Raw genomic sequence first — 23,816 nt, 5'->3', positions numbered from 1 at the left:
AAGGGGCCTGGCACGCGCGGAATATGGCAAGCCTGGTTGGGACTTCGATTGAAGAATTACTGTAATCTAGTTCTCGTTTCTTGAAAAATAACTACGTTTGAGGAAAGTACAAGGAACTTGTTACCAATGTGTGCATGTCCTTTTCTCATTGTCCGCGTCCGGTCGAATTCGAATTGGGGGTCGTAGCAGATTACAATGCCCGCTAACCAACTAGTTAATCGGAATAGATAATGGAATATGATTTTAAGTGTCGATGCTGTGTCGATAAACTTTCTTGTATCTCTCACTTTTATTATGTACATCTCTTCATTCTGTTAATAACTTTGGACGACTCATTGGGTTCCCAAGAAAGCTATTTTCCTCTTTATCCGATTGAACAGTGGAAAGAATTATTTCTTCTTGGTGTTTCTTTAACGACGAGGAATGGATGGTTCGCTGAGATTACATTTGTTCGTTCTTTTTAACATATTCAGATGATTCGTGAATACTTATTATATGATCATGTTGTCGCTATTAACAAATATAGGAGGTGGTATGGTCACGTGCTTAGAGTTATCGATTGTATAAGATTTTGTTTTGGAAATATGAATGGTTTTAATAATACGAAAGAATACATTAATAATTTAGAGAAACTAAGAAAATGGAGGGTAGAGGGTATTTTCGGGTAAATTGGGATTCATTAACACGGATTGTCTTTCCTAAAATAATATTATACACTTCAGAATGACGTTTTATAAACAGCATGATCATGTGGTCATTCTTGATCTTTTGTGAAGCTGCAGGGCCTGCTTCAATGATAAATGTTTTAACAAAATTGATCGATTTAACTATAAGAAGCTATTAATATCTAAACTGCCTGAATGTGTTAATCTATGTATACTTGTGTTATCTCGTTTGGCTATTTCATATTAACACTTTGAATCAATATTTCTAAAATGTCCCTCTTGTGAAACGAATGTGTCTTGTATGACATCACACGACAATACAATAGTATGTCTAATAAACAGACTATATTATGTAATAATAAGTAAATGTAACCTCGTAGAGCACAAAATGAAACAAACACGTAAATCATTACCGTTGTCATTGCGCTTCCAATTCAGTGAACGCTGGTTTTCGTAAAACGATTTCTGATTTCCAAAAGTAGCAATTTGTACAAACGTCTGTGGTCTACTAACGAGTAACACTGGAAATTAGTTAAGAATTGAGGGTCGCTGTCGTTTCGCCTAAAAGTTGCACTTCAGCAAATAAATATATCCTGAAAAATATGAAATTCCTTGGACCATTATCGAATATAGATTTCTTGTGCGTTTGACAAACAACTGTCCAAGAAGAATGAACCGTGTTAGAGATCTGATTAGAGCCAGCCTTTTTTGGGTGCCTGATGAATCGAAATGTTTAACGTGCACGAACACAATTCAGAGCTCGTGAATATGATTTCAGACAAAGCCACGTTGATTTAACTGAGGGTAGGAAAAAAAAGAAACGCAGTAAGCATTATTACTAAAGTTTAAGAAAGTCTGAGTCCTGTATACCGTGTGAAACAAACAAAAAAAAGATAACTAAATGATACTTGGGTTAGCGTATTGGAACCACACGGCGCGGGATCTGTAACGACGTTTCTGAATCAACGAAAAAAAAAGAAAGAAAGAAACGTGCATTACCCGAACTGCTCGTTCATCGATTGATCTTACTTTACGTATAATATAAGACATTATTAATCTATATCGCTAGATCTCAGCTCAGGCGGACAAACCCGAATGGATCCGCCGGTGATTATTGACGATCCACCACGAAACCATGCTTGTAACATTGTACTATAGCCGTGAAGTCGAATCGAAATCGGATTATTCGAATTATTTAAGGTAGATTCTCTTGTAGATTCTGTAGTTTATTAACTCGCGACCCGTTCCGAATTACGTTGAACAGAAACAGAGAGGAAAAAGAGAGTGGGAAGAAGTCATTAGATGAGTTAGTATCGTTGTAAACACGCTATCTGTAAAAAAAAATGAACGATACCGTGGACGTGAATAATAAATGTTTATGCGACACAGAGAATTAGAAACGTGTATCATGTTAACAATAAAGAAACAAATATTAAATACTTTTAGGTAGGGAAAAGTACGATGGGGTCATTTAACGTTGAATTCACGAGATAGAATTTCTTTGATGTGGTCATTCGTTTTGACTCCTTCGCGCCCCCCCCCCTGTTCCCCATCCTTCGATCATCAATAGGGTATAATGTGTGTAAGAATCAATTGATAGTTTGAGATTGATTGGAATACGAGGTCTATACTTGACTGACAGTATAGCAACTTTGATAATACCAGGTTGTTGCACAGAAAATGGCCACTTTCGCTAATGGACATACATATACATACATATTCTGATTCGCACTTTTGCGAACGAAAATCGCTAACAATTTTTCGGTGTCATGAATCTTCGTTTAACGTTCCTTTAAAGACTTGATCAACGATCACATTTTATACACGATTTTATTCTGAATCGTTTTTTAAACTTATATTATTATATAACGTACAATTGAGATCATTACGTTTATATTGTATTTTTCGTACGATAATAAAGCGGTACGAAGTCAATCTAATTCACTACCACTTAGAATATGACGAAATAGAAATTTTCCCGAAGACGAGCGATAATTATTTGTAACTACACTGCGAACGTTTATACAAATACGTATACATACTGTTTATAGTACTAACTTGCTGAAACCGGAATCAAACGTTTCCTCCCTGACTAATAAGAGAATATGTTAACGTAAGAGTATGCTAACTGTTAGGCTATCGCGATCGCTAGAGATATACATTATAAGTGTGGGATCAGGACCCCGCAGATCAAATATAACGTACGGAGATTAGAAAAAGTCCCGGTTCTCCTAAGATTCTATAGAAAAAGTCACAGTGCACTTACGACTCAGCCAAGCAATAATTACGTTCGACATGATTTCGTTGGCGAAAGTGCAAGAAATCGATCGTAAACAAATAGCGGTTGAACAAAAGATCGGCCAGTTCCCGTGCAGCAAATTGGTAATTTCTGAATTCTGATCGATCAGACGTGAAATGACCCAACAGAAAACATGTATGCTATAATCACTGCCTTGCCTGTCGTAATTGCGTGCATTGCCAGTATACAAGCGTATAATGTACGGATGCAAATTTCGAGCAGGATTTATGCGACGACAGAGTGTGAGTATTTCGGCGGTATAATCGATCCAGTGTGCGTTCGACGAACAATAGAAAAATAAAACAATACTATACCGATTGTTCTCGAGAACAGACAAACTTCGCGACACGCGCCGACGAAATCGATCGCTGTCTTTCCTGACAATACTTCTGTGCGAAGTAGCATTATTTTTTATTCACGTGACCGTCGTGTCTACCGATAGCTTCTGAAACGCAGCTGTAACACGCGGACAGAGAGCCAGGTGTAGGAAACAATTTATTTTCTACGGGTTTCTATGAATACGTCACCGATCATTTCAGGACAGAGTTTTTTCCCAACGACGTGGGCCAGTCGCGTAACGATGTTGAATATTCAATTTAGCGATATTCAGTAGTAGACCCGCAGTGTTGTTCCCTAAAAGGCGCGCTGCACCAATCGCACCCGTGATCTATGGATCGCGAACGGAACGAGAGGATCGCGTTTATCCCTTTCGCGTTGCTTGGTCATCCAGAAAATGAGAACCGTGCCGTCAATTCTAGCGCGACTTTTTCGCGTGTCATCGTTTCTTCTTTTCCATTTAATGAGACACGTACAGTCCTCGACAAAATAATAAGACACCTAGCATATTTTTAAATTTCTTACATTTAAAGGTAGAAAATGTACACTCCGTTGTGTATCCTGTATATTACATACTATTTCCAAAGTAAACATGTAAAATCTTAGGATTGTATCGCGTACCATAGCAAAATTAGAGAATGATATGTAAACACGGTCTGACATTAATTCGACAAAAGTATAAGACACTAACAGAAAAATGTTTGATTAAGCAAATAAAAATACAGAACTAATACTTTGTGATACTTCCTTTGAATTGAATTACGTCTAGTAATCGTTTTGGGATAGTTTTATATAACTTTCTGATTCGTTTTTGTTCTAAATGTGTCCAATTGTGACTTATACTTCCTTTTAGTTCATTTACGTTATTATATTGTCTCCCATTCGCGTAGAATCGTCTTGACAAATCTCCCTACACATTTTCTATAATATTTAAATCGGGGGAACGAGCGGGCCATTCCAAAATATTAATATTTTTTTAAGAAATTAATCGTTTCACAGATTTTGCAGTATGGACTGCTGCATTATCCTGTTGAATAATATAGTCACAGCGCGTGATACGAGCTGCAGGCTTGTTTAACTGATCTGCTATTAGTTTAATATATTTATTAGTATTCATCCGACCTGATAAAAAGTTTATTTCTGTTTTTCCCATATCATAACACTGCCACCACCCATTTGACGGCAACGTAAATGGAGTTCTTCCTTCCTGCAATCATGAAAGTAGTAGGCCTAGCCGTCAGGGCCATCTAGATTGAATTTTTTCTCGACACTACAAATTACTTTTTTTAGGGCAGTCCTAAGATATTCGGCACCCGTGGGCTACTAAAAATAATGCGCCCCTCTTCATAAGAGAATACACGGGATGGCTAGCGGGAGCGGGGTGATCGGCAAAGGTATACGAAAGTGTCAGAATTAGAAAAAGTCAATTTATTACCATTACACTAAACAAAAACATAAAATTCATACAAAATTTTAAAAAAAACCTATATGAACAAAAACAAACTTTATAGCAAACAACAAAAGTAACTTATACATTTATTTTCCTAGCTTTTTCTTTTGCAGGTTGATTAATAATATCACACATATTTAAGTTATTAAATACGTCACTCTCTATGCATCAGATACTCAAAGCATTTAATTTGCTCTGTCCCAAAGAAGACCGTAAATAATTTTTTCAGTGCTGAAAAAGATCTTTCGCCGCTGCAATTTGTAGTGGCAATACTTAAAAAAATGCGCAGTGCTGTGGCCACGTTAGGAAATGTAGACTCAACTTTCGAGTCAATTATTGTCCTTATTTAACATCGAGTCAATTATTGTCCTTATTTATCCTTTATTTTCCAATAAATATTCTTCAATAAAATTATTTTCTAGGTCGTCCATATACGTTTCGCACAACTTTGCAGCATTCTTTCTGATTGTGTCTTCATTTAAATTTTTTTATTGACCAGAAACCCAAATTTTCAGTAAATGTCATCATGGGCACACTTTCTCTTTTGTACTTCTGCTAGAAGTTTATCTAATTACTAAACTAATAACAAAAAAATATAACACCAATAAAAATTGCCGCCCCCAAAAGGCTTGCGCCCCGGGGCTTAGCCCATTTAGCCCTGTGGTTACGGTGGCCCTAACTTTTTTCCAGTTTTTTATTCAGTGGACTTGTTCACAAGCGAACTTTAGTCGTGCTGCTTCGCGTTTCTCCATTAAGGGTGGCCGTTGTTTTAATTTCTTCCGTTTAATGTGTTTGCTTCCTTGTAAAATGCGATGTACATTTCTTAAATTTGTTTTCACACCTGCTCTTCGGCTATTTGTCTTGTTGTGTCCTTAAAATTCGACGCAACACGCAAAATTGCACGTTTATCACGATCGGAAGTAACGCTAGGTCTTCCACTTCCTTTCGTTTCTTCATAAGCACTTGGATTTTTTAACACATTATATATCGCGCACCTACTTCTGTTTAATAATTTCGAAATTTTACTAATACTGTACTTTTCCGAGCGCAATAGAACGATTCGATCGACCTCACTTTTATCTAACTACTTTCCTCGACCCATTATTTATTTTTCATTGTAATAAATGTACTTATAATGTAAGAAAATAACAAGATTCAACGTCTGAATACGTTCGCAGTAGAACACTTAATGGTAGAAGTCACATCATTGGAAAATAAGCCAAATGTCTTATACTTTTGTCGAAGCAATGTCAGTCCGTGTTCACGTATCTTTCTCTAATTTTGCTATGGTATGGGATACAATCCTAAGATTTTGCGTGTTTACTTTTGAGGTAATATGTAGTATTCAGGATATAACGGAGTGTACACTTTCCACCTTTAAATATAAGAAATTTAAAAATATGTGCTAGGTGTCTTATTATTTTGTCGAGGACTGTACAATACGCAGTGCACACTTAAGTGTCCGCTGCTCTGTCCCCCTCTCCCAATATTACAAATATATCTCTGTCCTTTCTTTAGTTGAATTCACAGTTCACAGAAGCAACATTCCCTGCATAAGCGTCCGCAACCAGGACCGAATGCGGACGCTTAAGTGTGCACCAGCGTACGCGGTGCAGCAATGCTGTACAAAAGTTGCTCGCTGTGTTACGATCGTTGAGAGTGTACCTTAGAATCAAAAGTCTTGCCAACCGTGAAGTTTGGCCAGTGACACAACTTTCGAATCCCATCGAAGGATTTGGAAATGTTTAGTATCCTCCATGTAGTCCTAGCAATTTTCATCCGTTCCTACACTTTAAGAGGTTTATATGTCGGTTTCGGGCTGGCATGGCATTGTACGTAAAAGGAGCAAGGTCGATAGCGTATTTCTCTGGCGTCGTTTGCCACTGGGGTCAGTTCAGAATGCTCCTGGGCCAAAGATCGATGTCGCAGTAGCGGAAATATTTCGATAAAGATGATTGTACAGACTAGTAGTAAAACATGTATAGGGATATTGTGCATTAAATATACAGGATTATCTAAATTGGATCTTTGGATTGAAACGGAACAGAAATGATGTCAGATTTGTCTTGTTTCTTTATGTATCATCTAATCTCGAATAAATAAAGGAACAAGACGAACTTCAATGAATTCGTATTTCATCTCGATCCGAAGACGCAACTGCTGTTTGGATAATCTAGATTTAAAGCAATTTTTTGTACATTTTTCTGCGCGTGTGTTCGGTTGTCAGTTTCTGGACGACTCTCGTGTCAGTTCGCGGAGAATATTCATCGAGCATACAGCACGCCTGTATCGCGATTTTCATCGTCGGTGGCGCGAATGGTTCGCGAACAATGATCGCGCGAAGATAAAAGAATAATTTTCGGCTTAGAAATCCTCTCGTTCGCCGTGGTACAGCGCATCTTTCGAAACCCCTGTAAGCAAATTTCGTTCCCACAACGTAGAGTTTATAACAAGGACATGAATAAAATTATTCCGTTTGTACACACACAGAAAGAGAGCGAGTGAGTGAACGAGTCAACCGCGAGAGAAAGGGTGAAAGAGAAACAATGAGAGAGTGAAAGAAAGAATGAGAGAGAGAGAGACCGACCGACACGCAAACACGTAAATAAACAGTTTCTCTTGTATAAATTATAAATGGATGGAAATTACGTTCTCATAAACTGTGGAATTATGTACACGAAAAAAAAAAATTGTATCGAGTTATTTAAGCATGTATCTCATCTCCTCTCGCGCACCAAACGCGACCGTGATTTCAGCGGGACGTGTGAACATATTCCCGGCGGATAAGAACGGTTACAGCGATTGTCCTTTGTGCGAGGTTTCAGATTTCTAATTGCCAGCCGTCCGTTCCGGCGAAGGGTTTTTGGGAATTCTTTCGTATCGAATGCGTGGATACGCCGCGATTTCGTAACGCTAACGTGCGCAATCCCCTTGATTTCTTCATGGTTTGGGAATACTCCGGAGCCATCCAAGATGAAAGGCTCTAGCGCAACACCGTCGAGTGCCAAAGTGGACATTAGGGAGCGAAATCATCGTCTAAGTATACCCCATTGAATTAACTCTCACTCCGGCTTGCAAATTGACGCGAACATTTTAAACAGATCGTTCAAATATCAAAGACAGTGAGTAAGTTCGTTGCTGTTCAACTTGAAAATTCCCTTTCAATTACTATCGTTTTCTTTTTTGCGTGCTTCAGGGGGTTGAAAGGTTATGACAGTTCAAACTATCTTCCTAATTTTTCATCATGATTTCTTCGATCTCGATTTGGCAGACTTTTTTATTCAAACAATGCCCAACTCTATTCTCGACCAGCAACTTCCTACCAATTCCTTTCCCCTTTTGTATGTCACTCGAGATGCTTCCGTCTTGCGCAACAGTTGTGTCACGTATCCAGTTTACTTTCTTTTGAACTGTGTTTAACACGTCGCCTGTCGAAAAATGTTTTTATCATATGTAAACGTCGTATCTAAAGTTATATGTTAACTTGCATTTTCATTATTGAATTAACTATTTCATTTACTAAAACGTTACTGTTAAGGTTCACAAAACGGTCAGTATATATGGTGATCAGTATAATGGTTGACGCGTTAATCGGTGTCTCGAGCGTTTCTATTCACCAATTAACCTGTCAACTGGGCACTACGAATCAACTTGACGTCTGAAACATTAGAACTATCGAAACCGCCATTAATCCAAAAGCTATAACAAAAGTGCAATTATGTAGATGCTGGAAAAAACCAAACGTTTGGCCATCCCAGTTGAGATCGCACAGCTGTCGCAAGCGGTAACGCGATTCAACAGTCCGCTCATTTCTCTCGATCCCTGAATTTTGAAGTAAAACGTTAATTACGGTTATGCGAGCGTTCAGAAAGTTCAGAAAGTTACCCGGTCAACAGGTTATTCAACCCCTCGACCCGTCATGAAATCCTCCTTAAAAACTTTCTTGGGAAAACTTTCGAAATCTTCAACCGCGAGAAAAGTCACCTTATCATCACAATTCCACCCATCGTGTGGAAGCATGTTTTCGCACTTTCCGCGGGCAATCAGGCGATCTTTTTACTGGTCCAAGCTTTCAAATTTCGGTGAAATTGAACCGTGAATTGCTGTAATGGGAAGAAAGAAATTTAAGGATGGTATTTCGCTTTTTTTGGGCCTCAAACTTGAGATTCGCCTTATCAATATTCATCTTCCGAAGCAGCCTCGTCCCGAAAGCATTTCTTTTCCTCCACGAAATAATTAGCAGCGATGCAACCGTGGCGAGTGCAGCCGCGCGAATAACCGTAAGACTGAGGGTTAATTTCCGCGCGGGGGTTGCGACGGAAAACGCTGAAAGCGCGAGAAAAGTAATTAAGGAAGCCCGGCGTAATCTTTCGGAATGGAGCTCGAGGGACGAGCGAGAAAGGTCGGAAAAAAGAAAGCGGCTGTAACATCCTCGCAACAAGTGTAACAAACGGTGGCGGGAGGGGAAGATTCGAGGGAACGAGAGGAAGAGACGAATCTTTTGCCGAGAAGCGAGAAAAACGGAAAAAGTAGCTGGAGCAGGTAGGAGATGAGAGGAGGAGACAAAAGAAGACGGGATAGGATTCACCGAGGAGGAAAGCCGAAGAGGAACTGGCTAGGAAGGCTAATACACATTTCTTCGAGCAGAAACTGTCTCGGGAGAAACGAAGGAGAAAGAGAAAGCACCGGAGATAGCATCGGGTCACATAGAAGGAAGATGACCAGATGGAGCGCGCGAGGGTTACGCGGAAAAATTTCGCGCGAGGGAGATAGAAAGAGGAAGAATGGTGAAACAGAAAGGACACGTAGTGATGGTGGAGGAGAGGGGCCGAGGGTGGCGGAAGGGGAGGAAGAAGGTGAGAGTGGGTGCGAGGATGGTAAAAGGTAAGCAGCGCGTGAAGCGCGTGCGCTAGGTTCGCCCGATGCACCACGGTGCACCTAGCGCGCGGTTAGGGGGCTATCGCAAGGGGTTAGGGGACAGGGACAGGGACAGGAGCCAGGAGCAGGCGAGAGGAGCGGGTTAACATCAGAGGGAGGATCAAGCAGAACGAAGAAGCGAGAAAGCGAGGAAGCGAGCGGGGTTCGTGGACGGGAAAAAGACGGGGCGATCGTTCTGTGAATGGGAGAGAGGGACAAAGGCAGAGCGGAGCCGCGATAGTCCGATAGACGAGGAGGCGAGGATCGAGAGATCCTTGCGCGGCTATGAGGTTTGCATGCCTAGCCGACGGCTCCTCAGTATCGTCGTACGTCTCATTCGCGACACGACACGATATACGATACGACACGCGGCCCTTCGACTTTGTTGTCTCCTCCTAGCTCGCGGCTCCCTCTCTTCGTCTCTCTGATGCGCCGGTGCTTACCTGCCGGTACGCTGTGCTCCTCTCGCACCTGCACGACACAACCTCCGTGCGCCGGCCACGGGTTCGCGCGGTCAGTTATACGTTAGAGCACCCAGAGATTATTCCTCCGGTCACGGGTGATGTGTGCTTTTCCGTATTATTGAGAGCCGACCACAAACAAACACGAGGAAGTTCGGGGTGGTGGTCCAACCTTGTGATCCAGTGTTTACCATCCACACGTCACGTACGTATTTCTAACTACGATTTTTTCCCCCGAGATCGGTCTCGGCCCGCTGATTTACGACCGATGGGTAGACGCGAGACGCGTGACCGAACAGATCACACAAGCGGATTCGAAGCTCGTTTGAATGGATGTCGCACGGATTGCCATGCCGCCCGGAGCGGCGCGTTTGTACACCGGCGAATGATTGAACGGGGATTTGCTGGCCAGGAAACGAGGCACGCGCGTGTCCCTCGGTTTACGCTTTACACGATCGCCTCTCTTTTCTTTTATCTCCTTCTTTAGTTTTTAGTTTTTAGCTGTGAGGAATCTGTTCCACTAATTCGACCTTGTCGAGTACACGAATCTCGTTACACGTAATCGTGCGAGCAATCGTTTTTACGTTTATCGTTGAACACGGATCATTGTACTTTTTGCGTGTTGTTCGCGCGATTCTCAGTGATGCGATCTCCGACAGTGATAACGAGCGACTGATTGAAAACGATAATTGGACTGTCGTACAATCCGAATAGATTGTCGTAGAATTTCTGTGTTTAGCGAATTAGCGATTTGATCTTTTTTTTTCTCCTAACATTGTTGCATTGATTTTCGAACGTTTCACGGATGACTTGTTGTTACGTTCTTGGATTAAATAGATCTCAATACAGTGTAAGGACAGGGATAAGAAAATTGTATCGTGTATATATCATAAGAGTGTTATGTACGATAACGACCGAAAACGTATGTAGCGAATAGTGCGGCATGTTCCTTGATTACGTTCGGCGTCCATCGAAGCGCACAAGAAACTCGACACTTTTGACATTTCAATGCATCGGCGTCGTGAACAATTAAACGTATAGAGAGTCTCAAACAAATGTACCTCCAAATTATAAGAATATATGGTATATACAAAAAAAATATCCGTCGTCGACTAACAACCACTCGAATTCACACGCAAACGATTCCTCCTCCTTCTTCTTGGTCACATCTTCATTTTTTCTTCTCGGCCAGTTTTCTTGTAGGGCGCGGCGGGGATTAAAAACTCCGTTGTTCCATAAAGAGAGATTAAAAGTTTCCTAAGGCGGGAAACCGTGAAGTCTCCTCGGCAACTTCCCATCGATAATTACGGGAAAATTGCATCCGACGCATCCATTACGGCCCACCGTCGGTTACGCAAGGCGTATTCGCATGCAAATGTACTTTTGGCAATTCGATCTGGAATTGTCTATCAAACGACTAGATTCAAGTAGATTCTGTTATTCTCGGAAAGAGAGGCAAGTACACATTTTTTCGTTTTAAAAATGTCTTAACACCTGAAACGCCATTTAATAATTTTTCCGTGTTCGTCGAAATAGATGAATACGTTTCTAAATTTAATAAAATAGAAGAACACAATTAAAATTATTGGCGGAACACAATTTCGCACATACCGAATGTACAGCTTGCAAGTTTCCGAGATACATAATTCGATTCGAGTCGGACGTTTTGTTCGAATCGAAAAATCGTTGACCCATTTTCGCGAGCGCAGGCAGCAGGTGTGTCGTAAACAGCAGTTTAAGCGTTAAAACAATATGACTCCGGCGTGCAATATAATGATGAGTGTGATTAATTAAACATAAAGAAAACGGGGTTCCCATGGTCGACATTGCGTTGCATCTCACGAAGCCAGAAACGTAGTTCGCTCAACCCGCGTCTCGGCAACGTGTCACACACGTCAGAGTCTATAAATCCGTGATGCACACGCTTCCGAGTTCCGGTTTCCACGCGTAAAACTAAATCCATTTTTCTCCTCGCCGAGGCGCCTCTTCCCTCGTGCTCCTTTTTTTCCTCGTCTGTGCTCGCATTATTCGCGCCGGAGAAAGCCGCCGCTGTTACAGATTAATAACGTAAGATGCATTACTGTACTCGCCGCGTATAGGGTGAATTAGCATTCGAAGACGTAACATTTTACGTTCCTGAGAAATTAGCGGAATCCGTTGCCCGTGGATTACGTAGGAAGCGTCATACTCTCCCGGTTGGGAAAACGAGAGATCGTTCAACTAAAATACTAACCACCTTGAATGCCGATCTTGCTTCTCAAATGTGCCTAATTAAAGTTAACCGCACGCTCCGGCTGAATCCGGTCGAAATACATACTTCCCGGTAATCCAATCCCCGTCAAAATTCTCCTTCGTACTTCGCTACAGAAATATTTTACATTTCGTTTGTGCATATAAAAAATCTATTTTTTTCCATTTCTTTGTTCAATTTTAATTCGATTCGTTGTTAAACTTGCATTTTCTTTCAACTTCTGCTTGAGATGTTCTGTAAAGAAATCGTAAATTGGTTGGAGAAGGTGGAGGGTACAGAAAGAGTGGAATGTTGTCGGGGATAATGGGCTCTTGCCGAAGACGGCATTAATTTTAACGACGAGGCGCTAAAATTATTAGAACGCAATTACCAATGTTCTTTCATTCTGAGACACATAATACCTGTAATGCCTCGTTTTAATTACTCCTAAGAAAATGAACGGCGCATCTCTTCCTCTACCCTCTCAACTAGGCGTTTAAATCACTTTATATAACACTTAATATTTCGAAATATGATAATTAACTGGGCGCTTCTTTCGCCATTATCTACGTTAAACAAATTAAGCGCGGAGAAGGGCTTCTTTGAAATTTCCATTCACGGACATTCAAAGTAACATCTTCGATAGAATTTGATAGTGTAGTCAAGTATTATTCTGTTTCGTATGACCTAAATTTCCATCTAACCTACATTGTTTTTTTTTTTTTAATAAAAATTATTCGTGCATATAATTCAATCCTTTTGGAAAAAAACAATTTTCTAGAACATACTCGAATTTTTTACAGCAGAACCTTCAAAGTGTTCGATCAAACACCTCGCCCGAGGGGTAGTTATTTATAGAGTGACCGAAATAATCTACACGCAGTTGGTAAATGTTCCCAGAACGATAGAATTACACGGTGAGAAAATTAAAATAAAATACTTTCTTCCACGCGGCGGTGTACCTCGAGCAGCTCCAAAATTTCATGCCGAAGCGAACAAGACCCTGACTCGATCCGAGCAAGGTTTAACAGGTTAATTATATCGCGACGTCGCAAATGGACCGAAACCAAAAAACGTCCATTGTTTCAACCAACACGATCTTAGCTATTACGTCCAATTTCTCGCAGTTCATTACCGAGTCGCTCGAATGATAAACATCTAGAAATTTTTCCCCTTCCTGATAATTACGCGGCACAACAAAAAGGAAGGAGACGAGGACGGAAGAAAGAGAGATAAAGAGAGACGCTAGCAACGTTGCTTGCGCATATTCAACGAGCAAACTTGCGCAAAATATTGAATTATAGGATAGGATCTCGACGACTGAGCTTCTCATGCTCGGTGCTCGCCGCGCGATGTCGAACAATGTCATAATTACGTGTGCCGAAACAGAATTGACACCGGGGTTAGATAAAAACCGTGTTGTGCCGCGTGTCGCGTCGCATCCCGGCCGGTTGTTTTTTTTTCGGTGAGCATAAATATTTCACAAGCGAAACCCCACGGCCGTATTATACTCATTACTTTATGATTAAGCCCCGGTAATGGATAATCGCGGCGGGGGAGCTGCGATACCATCGCGAAAAAGTCCTTTCTGAAAGTCCCTGGCGTGTGTACCGGTAGCACGTGTGCTTGTTAATTTCACTTATGTCATAGCCTCTCCTGCTACCAGACACGATCAGCCTTCCTCCTCCTCTTCCTCTTCTTCAGCTGGTTGCCGTTGTCTCCTCTTGTCATGCCTCGGCTCGACACGCGAGAAAACCGCGTCGCCGCGGAGGACAATCAGCGTTTCACCCGGTCTGAAAGAGAGGTCGTGGAGTCATAGCCGCATGTGTGAAACTAGGCGAGTGTCCTGTGAGGTCGTAGGTAGAGTGCGACGCGCGACGTGTGGCACAGCGAGACCTCTCTTCTCCTCTCTTCTTTCCTCTCTCCGCTCCTCTATGCTCTTCACGACTCCTTGGTGTGTTCGCCAACGCGCCGCGGCGAAAGTGGGCCCGTCTTCCGGATCAACGCCTGCTCGATAAATCGTACGAGCCGGTCGCTCCGCTTCCGTCTCGCGTAATGATGCGCAATACACGTAATTAAATGGGTTCAATTGATTCGCGAAACCCCCAACGTTCTCGTCTCTCTCTCTCTCTCACTCACTCTTCCAAGGCGTCGTATTATATTTCATGATGGAAATCGAATTATCCCGTTCCCTGTATCCAGACCGGCGGAAAATCAATATTTTATTTATATTCCGTATACAATGAATCTAATATCCCGGCTGTTCAAACATCTTATCCTTTGACCTCTGAACTCCTTCCAACTCTTTGCTCATAACTACTCCACATCGTCTTAAGGATGTTCTGGAGGTACAATGAGAGACAAAAGTACAAGAAATCCATCAATATATTGGCAATGAAAGCCATTTATGAGTATATTTTTATTTTTGGGTGTATTTTTTCTTTCTGGAGTTTCTAGTTGCGTTTTTTCAAGGTTTAAATAGGGTTTGAGGTGGAATTTTATGAATTCTCCATAAGAAGACGTGTTAAAATGTGTAAATTTTAAGTTGCTATAATTCTTAAACGGTGCAGTGAAACCAAACTTTGGTAATTGCATTAATTTAGTAAGAATTATATCTTGTCAAATTTTCAAAAATTTTGTTGCGTTTTTATATATGTATCTCCAGAACATCCTTAACAGGCTGACTGCCACCGCATCTGGGTCACCAAATTATTTATACAGATTTAAAAATAAATTTGTTGTCCCGAAAGTTCGGCTCGTTTTCAAATAACGCATTCAATGCACATTCAGACCAGTCTTGTAAAAATGAATATAAAAGTGAATTAAAGTGGTTAAGCAATCGAATCTATCATTAAAATTGAGTTTACCACCTGAATTCGCAGAATCCGATTTTTCTCCTGACCAAGAGGAATGCGAGGAATATTTGACGCAAAGCCAGCGCGCGGTTTCAATTACAAATCTTTTGTTTCTGTTAGCAGAGTTAACCAATTGTTAATATAAATCCGTTCCGTCAGAGTCTTTGCGAAAACGTTTGTTTAAATTTCGCCGGATTGCGTCGTGCCCGAACGACCGCCTCTAAAAAATATAGTCTCTCTCTCCATCACCGCCAGCTATTTATTATCGGCGAAAATTAGGACCGTTGCGGGGAACCGCCTTTTTCTATGATTGTGAACGGTAATCACAGCGTTACTGTTTCAACATTCCTCATCCGAGATGACAATTTCGTCGCGAAATTATACGCCAGAAATATTCGCTCGGGGCAAATATTGCTGGTCGACGACCGCGACACGATTCTTCGGGTTGAAACGTTGCATTAATAATAAAATGCGACGTTTAACGTCATTTCGGAGCTCGCAATCGTATCTCCATAAACTATTCACGTTCCGTCCCTCTGCGAAATCCGATATTTAGAATCATTACGGATGAAGGCTGTAATATCTATCCGGAAAGGTATTAATACTACCTACAATCTCTTAATAGTCATATCTAGTATATCTATATACGGGGTGGTCCATTTATCTTGAGACAGTCAATTATTACGGAAACCAGCAGGAATATGAAAAAATGTTTTATATAAAATATTCTTCATATGAAGGGGCACATTTACTGGCGCTATGCACATTTTTCCATAATGGTCCTTTGAGGGTCAGATGAAGGGCAACTTCATTTTTTCAAATGGAAACCCATATTTTTTATTTCATATTCTTAGACTACATCGAAAAATAATAATATTTTTGACCCTTAAAGGGCCATTATAGAAAAATGTGCATAGCACCATTAAATGTGCCCCTTCATATGAAGAATACTTTATGTAAAACATTTTTTCATATTCCTGCTGGTTTCCGTAATCATTGACTGTCTCGAGATAAATGGACCACCCTGTATGTATTCTTAGGCTTCTGTTTTTTATAGCCACAAAGGGAAAAGAAAACTGTATTTTTTAAATTTTCAATACAGGCATTTTCTTCGTAATTCCGACCGATTAGAATTTTTTCGAAATTTCTTCTTGTTCTAACTTCTCAAAAAGATGCAAGTCGCATGTCCGAATACTAACGTGGACCACTGTGTGTGTCGAGCCCTTGGGTGATAGTTAGCACGCGGTAAAAGACGGAGTGTGACGTTGAGGAGCGTTTTATTGGCTGGGATCGCGACTCGACGCTAGGGAATTCACGACTCGTCTCTCTACATGACTCAATATCGGTTCCCGGTGTCGGTTCGCCGCTTTCTAAGATCTTCTGCCGTGGGGGAGAGACGGTAATCAGATTCGTTCTGAAGATATCTCGACGATCTTCGTTCGCCGGTAAAGGCGTCGGTGAGTGGCCCCAAATGACCTTTCTTCTGCAGTCGGGATCGTAAACGCGGGCGGATTCTCCCTAGCGGTAGGGGTCACCGCGGACACGATACCAGGATACCACCACCGCCGCCGCAGGTATCGGCGACCAACGACCACGGTAGGAGGCCTTTGCTATACACATACATACTTCCGCTTCTCTCCAACAGCCGAGCTTGTCTTCCCGTACCCGTGACTACCATTCGAGAGTCCCGTACGCTCCTTGGGCATGCATGCATATTCGTGAACAGGATGTTTCATAAGACACTGCTCCATAACGATCGCGCGAACTCCGTTTCCTGTATCGAAAATACAGTCGCCGAAATCGTGGCGTAGGGTACGATTATCTACAAACTACGTCCACCGTTCAAAATAATCTCGAGTTGTGTTACCAGTGGTAAATGTTTCGATTTTAGGTGGACAAAATTATTTTTGAATAATTTATATCCACTTGATACTTGATAATTACTATTATGATATTTAGTTTTTTGTTATAAAGGAATTGAACATAAAAATTATAACAAACGGATATTTTTCTTATATTTCTATATTTCTGACTTATAGAAGGTAAAGTCTGTGAATATAAGAATATGACTTTAATATGATAACTTTTTTTAAAAATTATAATTACAGTAACTTAATTACATATAATATTCGTATTACAAGCTATAATTAAGCGATCTAATCGGATCGGATTTCTCACTAAAAGTAGCAGGTTGTATAGAGGCTAATTTTTCTTCGACATTGTTAAGTAATTCATATAGATAAAATACACAAAAATATCGCAGCTTGAGTATGCTTGAGAGAGTCAAAGTATAACTTTACTTTATTAATTCATTCATTAAAAAAACGCTTTTGATTATGGCTCATTTTATTTGCTTCCTCCTTTTAGTTTTAAACTAAAACGAGAAAATATAAATTAGTTTAATATGTGCTTACTTTCCATTTTTTTCAATGCACAACATAAAAATTTTCGGAACATTCAACTAGTCGTTAATGGATAAAAAATGGAAATAATGAGCTATAATTGTTAGAATTATTTGGTTCAGTATGTCTAATAATATATTTTCTCAATTAAATATGTTTTTCAATAATTGAGAAAAATTATTTTTGTCCAGCTAGAATTATACATATGCCGTATGATTTCTTTCTGTATCATTTTTTTCTAGTTTTATTTAAAAAAAAAGAGCAGTAACTTACTGCTGTGAAAAAATCTTGTAAAAAGGAAATTTTCCTTGTCTTTTTTATTTCGCATAAATAGTTTCAGACATAGCTACACTTGTCCACTTTTCTGCGCATAAGTAATAATAAAATATCTCCGGAATTTGTGTGTAATTGATAGAATAAGCTTGTACACGAATTCCCCTCGTTAATTGTGGTCCTCCGCTCGAGCATTCATTATGGAACGTCAGAGTGCATATATTGGTTTGTATTCCAGTTTCATGCATGCGAGCAGGTATAATTCAATCATTTAACTTCGGTGTAAGCATTGTTTTAATCCGCGTACAAACACCGCAAAGTTCGTAACAATTCAAACTTTGCATCTGTTGAAAAAGTGATGGACGATGTGTTGTTGTGGTGCGAAAGCTTCGATAATTGCTAAAAAGAGCATGTGAATTTTAAAAGCTAACCGAGGCAAGTTTTAATACATACATTGCGTACTAGACTTTTTATCGCAAATTACACTCCGTAGCCAGTTACTTTTTGTAGTACATATTTTTCAGCTAATTTATAATTTATTAATGGTTGTGAAGTCGTTGTTGTTTATTCATAATTTGTTCGGTCTAATACGATATGTTATCAATTGAAACGTCCATAAAAACATTGACAAATTTTTCCTCGTAAAACGTTGAAGAATTAATAAGATTTAATTAAAGAATTGAAATAGAGTGATAAATTTTGTGTGTAAGAGGTTATTAGAACTAAATGTAGGACAAGGATAAACGGCACACAGGGATTGCACTACAATGTACTCCCATTCGCGGCATCCATTATGGATTTTTCGGTTTACACGTACGAAGTCTCCCATCACCGGAAGTGACAGGTATTATCTAGATAAAATGTAAAAAGAAAAACATGGTGCCAAATAATTCAGTATGAAAGGATTATGGCACCAAAACTCAGTCACGAAAGGAACGGCGACCAAGTTACAAGAACTCTCCCATAATGAATACAATGCTTTACGTAAGGTGGCACCTATACATGGGAAAAGTTCAAAAAACATGACGCTCCTTCGACAAACTTTGTAATAACCGTAAATCCCGCAAGATGAACACGCGGACGTCGGATAAAAAGATTCTTATTCAAATTTAAAAGGTACGAAAGTTTCAATTGGGCAATCAATTGTCGGTTGGTGTGTATCTGTCATCGTCAGACTACGGATTTTATGCATTTAAAGAAATTAAAATAAAAAGATTTCTGTTTTGCATAGAGATCCGCAGTCTATCGATGACTGTAAATCATTCCTCGGACGATGAACTTTTCAAACAGACAGCCAAGGTAACTAATGTAGTGGAAGTTACTGCATCCGGAGGCAAAAAATAACGAGAGATGGCGGACAGAGTCGAGTTAATGGTACCATTTACCTTGGTTGCTTCTAAATGGAAAGGGAAATTTCTTCTTCTAAATAACGGCAAACTCGCCTGAAAAATGTCACGGATGATTCACGTAATGAACTTCGTTGCAGTCTACCTCGATGAAGCTGAACGAATGATAGAAGGGGAAGCTGGCGCACGATCATTCGAATCCGAACACAGTTTCCATTATATTTTCATCAAGTTATTGCGAACCCTTTATCATTGCAAACGATTAAACTAAACGACTTCACGAAGGAAAAAGTAAAAATACCTAGTCTTTACCATAAAAAAGTTGTTCGCAATAACTATTAATATTTTCTCTGTAGTTCCGACCGATTGCAATTCTTTCAAAAATTTTTTTCGCGTCTCGCGTAGTAAATTAACCCATTGCACTCGGAGATATTTTAACTCCAAAATTAAACATTTCTTCCGTCCTAGAATATATCCATTCCCCACAATTTTTTAAATTTTATGGACATGAAATTGGTGTGATACTTCATGCAATATCTAAATGTTTAGTTATTGATTAGATACCTACATATTTAATAATGTAAACAATATTTTCAATGAAGGTACAGCAATTTTTAGTGACGCCTCAGACTCGCCATTCGAGTGCTAAGGGTTAAAAATTGTTCTAACATCTCAGAAAAGAAAGAAATTCCAAAAAAGATTATTTAAAGTATAGTTTCTCTGTTAGGAAAGACCTGAATTTGCATGAAGAAAGTCGCCGAACGTTTCAAAATCGAGACAACGACGTTTGACGTTTTATTGTGTCCTAATCAAATCATTAGGAATAGAAAAGTCGTCTGTAAATTCGAGCCGGTAAATGCTCGTGCAAGTTCGTTGCGAGAACAGTCATTAAATGATTTCACCATCTTGATAAGATAATCGAGCGCAGCCTCCCAACCGTCGTGGTCAGGACTGTTAGCCTAATGCAAGTTTTTAGCCCGGGATAATGATTATAGAGCAATCTTATGAATCGGAGACGGGCGATGTTACAATAAAACGAACGAAATTAGTCTTTCGGTTTCATAGAAATAACGGGGTTGGATTTTGTTTTTATTTACCGATAGAAATTCCATTAACGAGAACTGCTGTTTAACCGGCGCGGCGCGGCGAGTTCCATCCTACCACAGTCGATCTTGTCGCTTCCACTTTCCCGATTCAGCCTCATTGGGAAAAGTAATTTGTTTCTCCCAACACGCAACACGGCCACGATATTATCTACTGACTCGATTCATTTACTCATTGGATTGTTATCCTTACGCCGGCGCTTTGCTATCGTTCCATTCGATTTCTAACCAGCGAGGTCTACGATCGGAACCGTGCATCGAAATGATGTAACGGACCGCGGAACGATCGCTACAAGAAAATGCGAGTTATCGTTAAAAAAAGAACTCTTTATCTTTATCGCTTTCTTTATCGTTTATCGTGTCTTTATCGTTTCACACTTAAGTGGACCTTTGAAATGTACTTTAAAACTGCAATCACTCGATTCAATTATACTAGGTTGACCCAAAAGTTCATTTCGTTCTCGATTAATGTGCTCAGTGCAAATTCCGAGTAGTTTTTAAGAAAACCGATGGCATGGCTAAGAAAAAGAAAGCTTAAGGAATAATAAAACATTAACGGACAGAAGAAAGAAACTTTTTGAACAACCTAATATTTATATTCAATGTATAATGTAGATCAGCTACCCCCACTATCGCGCTCCGGTGGCCCTTCCGGGCAGGACTCGCGCTGGCCGGCCAGGTGGGGGTAACCGTTTCTACGTCATCAGCTCTCGGAGCCAGAGTTGCCCAGACCAGATTCGAACCAATAAACACTGTTCAACTCATATCGCGTTTAGTGTCATTTTGATAAGAAAAATGGAACTAATTTAGTTGGCGACAGTCCCATACAAAAATAGAGTGATAATAGTGAATAAATATGTTCTCATTAGTTTTACGAAGTGACGTAAAACAGCCGCTTTTAGTCGGGCAATTGTTTCGGAGATTACGTTCACGATTTTGATCGAGCATTTCCTCTGGTGGGCAGCAGCATTAACTTTCGATATTTCTCGTGACGCGCTTGGTCCCATCGCTAAAGAGAAGACGAATACCGCCCGAGTATAATTAGACTGTCGTAACCGACGTGTTCTGGAGCGTTTCTTTCCGTCCCCCTCCCTCTTATCCCCTGTTCGTTAAAATTTTACTCGAGCATCATCCGGATCGTGGACGGAGAATTTTGCGGCCGACTTTCGCGTTCTATCCGTTCGGTTTCTAAGGACGACGCTGCGCGCCGCGCGCCGGGGTCGGGTGTCGTTCGAGAAACTAGAAGGTTACCGGTTACTCCTGAAATAATTGCCTCCTTTGAATTAGCATTACAAAAGAGGAAGGCGGTATACGTATGCGAGTACGCGCTCGTTAAGACGCCAAGTTTTGTTTCACTATCTGCCGGCTATTGTTTCAACATCGCTATCCGCCAGGCCCGGTGCGGCAAGCTTCCCTTCTCCTGTTCGCAAACTCTTCGGGTTCCGATATTACTGGAAAATTCGAAATGTGTCCCATTATTACCGCTGCACCGGCAAAAATGCGCACTGGGGGCCACTGCGGAAAGTTGTTCGGCCAGTTGTTTGCTTTGCGACAGCTGCGTTACTTTTCTACAAACTTCCCTTCGCGTTTTGCGAATTTCTCAACGCGGTAGATTATTAGCGGATTTTATGCGTCCATGACAAAAATGATCGGAAGAATTTGAAAAAGTACTGTTACATTATTTTCTAGTAAATTTCTCATTTTCTAGTTCATTCCAGTCTGTTGCAATTCGGGTGGAAAATTTTTATTTCGCATAAAAGTCTGCAGTTTTGTATTTGTTCTTATTGTTAACTTCATTAAAAAATTGTTCTGTTAAAAGGAGACGAGAAAGTTGCTCGTATTTTCTGCTGCCGTCGATTATTCCGTAGAACAGTGCACTTTTTCACAATTCCAAAGTATAATAGTTGTTTTATACGACGCCTCATAAATATTCAATTTTCTAAGACAATGAACGAAAATTACCTCCAATCGGTTTGATGCTAAGTAAGCTACAGCACGACGTAAAAATTTTACGGGGGAATTATTTTAAGCACAGAAAGTAGATAAGACGCGACACAGGTCAGAAATGATTTAAAAAGTGAAACCTGTTTGAAAAATATATGATGTGAAAAGAAACAAATGAAATAATAAAGAAGTTACGCCAAATTAAAGACAAATGGCGAACATTTAAATACACTGACGGTAAAAAATGCCTCTTAGCTTCTTCAGCCTCGTTTAATATTATACCAAGTCCACCTTCTTTCAGACGTTTCAACATCTGAGGATTGTTCATGTAAACGTTCACTTTCGTATATCTCTATAAATAAAAATCCGGAGCTGTTAAAACTGACGATCTTGGTGACCAGTCGCCGTGTATGTCGTGTGTCATCGGTTGGCGTGGAACATAATCTACAGGGTGGTGACGGTTCCTTTGATTGCCTATAATGTAGCGTCGTCTTTTTAAAACCACATCAATTTCAGAATGCGAAACGGGCGCCGAACGGTCGCCTAACATGTTACGGTGTCACGGACGAGTAACAAAAATGGTATCGTGTATGAAAAAATGGCCCCACGACACTTTTATATCATAAAATCTACCAACTTCATCTGGACGATAATGTATTATTTCTTCTTCGAATAATTCTAGTCGAAAATAATGCAATAATGTTCATAAATTATTCTGACATCCTTGAAGATCCGCAGTCTAGTTTAACCATTTGTTCGTACAAACGTGTAAATGCCAGAAATGCACAAGGATCCTCGATCTCCGGTTGATTGACGAAACACTATCGGCGCAACGATCTACAACAGAGTTACAGGCTGATTGAAATCAACTTGATGGTCGAGATCGCCAGGATAAATGAGGAGTCGCGAGATAAGGAACATCTGCCTTTTTCTTTTTTCTCGACTGAACTTTAAGAGATGTTGCAGTTTTTCAACGTCGCGTCGTCCTCTCGCAGTTCCATTCCCTTCGGTGGGCGGTCGGGGGGAAGATCCGTGGCATTTTTACTGTTCGTCGTGATCACCGAGCTCGACAACTGTTAATAGCTGAATCAATCTCGTCCCGCGACGGCGCAGCGTCAGGGGTAGGGGGTGTACACAATCCTTGAAAGTAAATATTCGAGATCAACGACAACGATCGTCGGATCATATCGGTACGGGATGGCTGAACGGTGCCGTGAATGAGAGAGAGTGAAAGTACGACATTATAATACTCATCGCGGTTCGCCCAAAGGATTAACCATAAATTGCGCGTCGCATCAAATGCCAACTGGCAAGTTAATGACTACCGTAATCATTTTGAAAGTCCGGTAAATCGGTGAACCGTGAGAATGAACAAGATATTCCCTACCGTGTCCTCCGCTCGGTTGCGTCATCCCCCTCGACAACATGATGCTATTTGTTCTTCCGACAACGAGCCCAGGCGAGCCGTGATGTCCGATTGAATGTCACTGAACCACGTTTCCAATGTGACACGGACGTCTCTCTATTCCCTTGGT

At 40.5% G+C, this 23,816-nt stretch overlaps 1 protein-coding gene and 1 long non-coding RNA gene across 6 annotated transcripts in view; one reads left to right on the top strand and one right to left on the bottom strand.

The window, feature by feature from the left end:
* Thw (chitin-binding domain protein thawb) overlaps positions 1 to 23,816 on the top strand; it is a 37,190-nt gene that overhangs the window by 1,462 nt on the left and 11,912 nt on the right. For 3 of the 5 annotated variants that reach the window (XM_076424381.1, XM_076424380.1, XM_076424378.1), the window contains exon 1: positions 3 to 10,333. The exons of 1 other annotated variant lie outside the window; for it this stretch is intronic. The gene's annotated coding sequence lies outside the window, so the exon portion shown is untranslated. Of the gene's footprint in view, positions 1 to 2; positions 16,810 to 23,816 lie in introns of those variants that run through there. One more of the 5 variants, XM_076424379.1, reaches the window with a different exon arrangement.
* Positions 16,495 to 23,816, bottom strand: LOC143209113 (uncharacterized). Its single transcript, XR_013009047.1, has 3 exons — positions 23,669 to 23,816; positions 23,207 to 23,421; positions 16,495 to 23,118 (listed from the first exon to the last, which is right to left on the bottom strand). It is a non-coding gene; the product is annotated as an uncharacterized LOC143209113 (long non-coding RNA).

The sequence above is a fragment of the Lasioglossum baleicum genome, chromosome 5 (assembly GCF_051020765.1).
Source record: "Lasioglossum baleicum chromosome 5, iyLasBale1, whole genome shotgun sequence".
NCBI lineage: Eukaryota > Metazoa > Arthropoda > Insecta > Hymenoptera > Halictidae > Lasioglossum > Lasioglossum baleicum.
The sequence above is the reverse complement of the archived record's forward strand: the minus strand, read 5'-3'. Positions and strand labels throughout refer to the sequence as shown.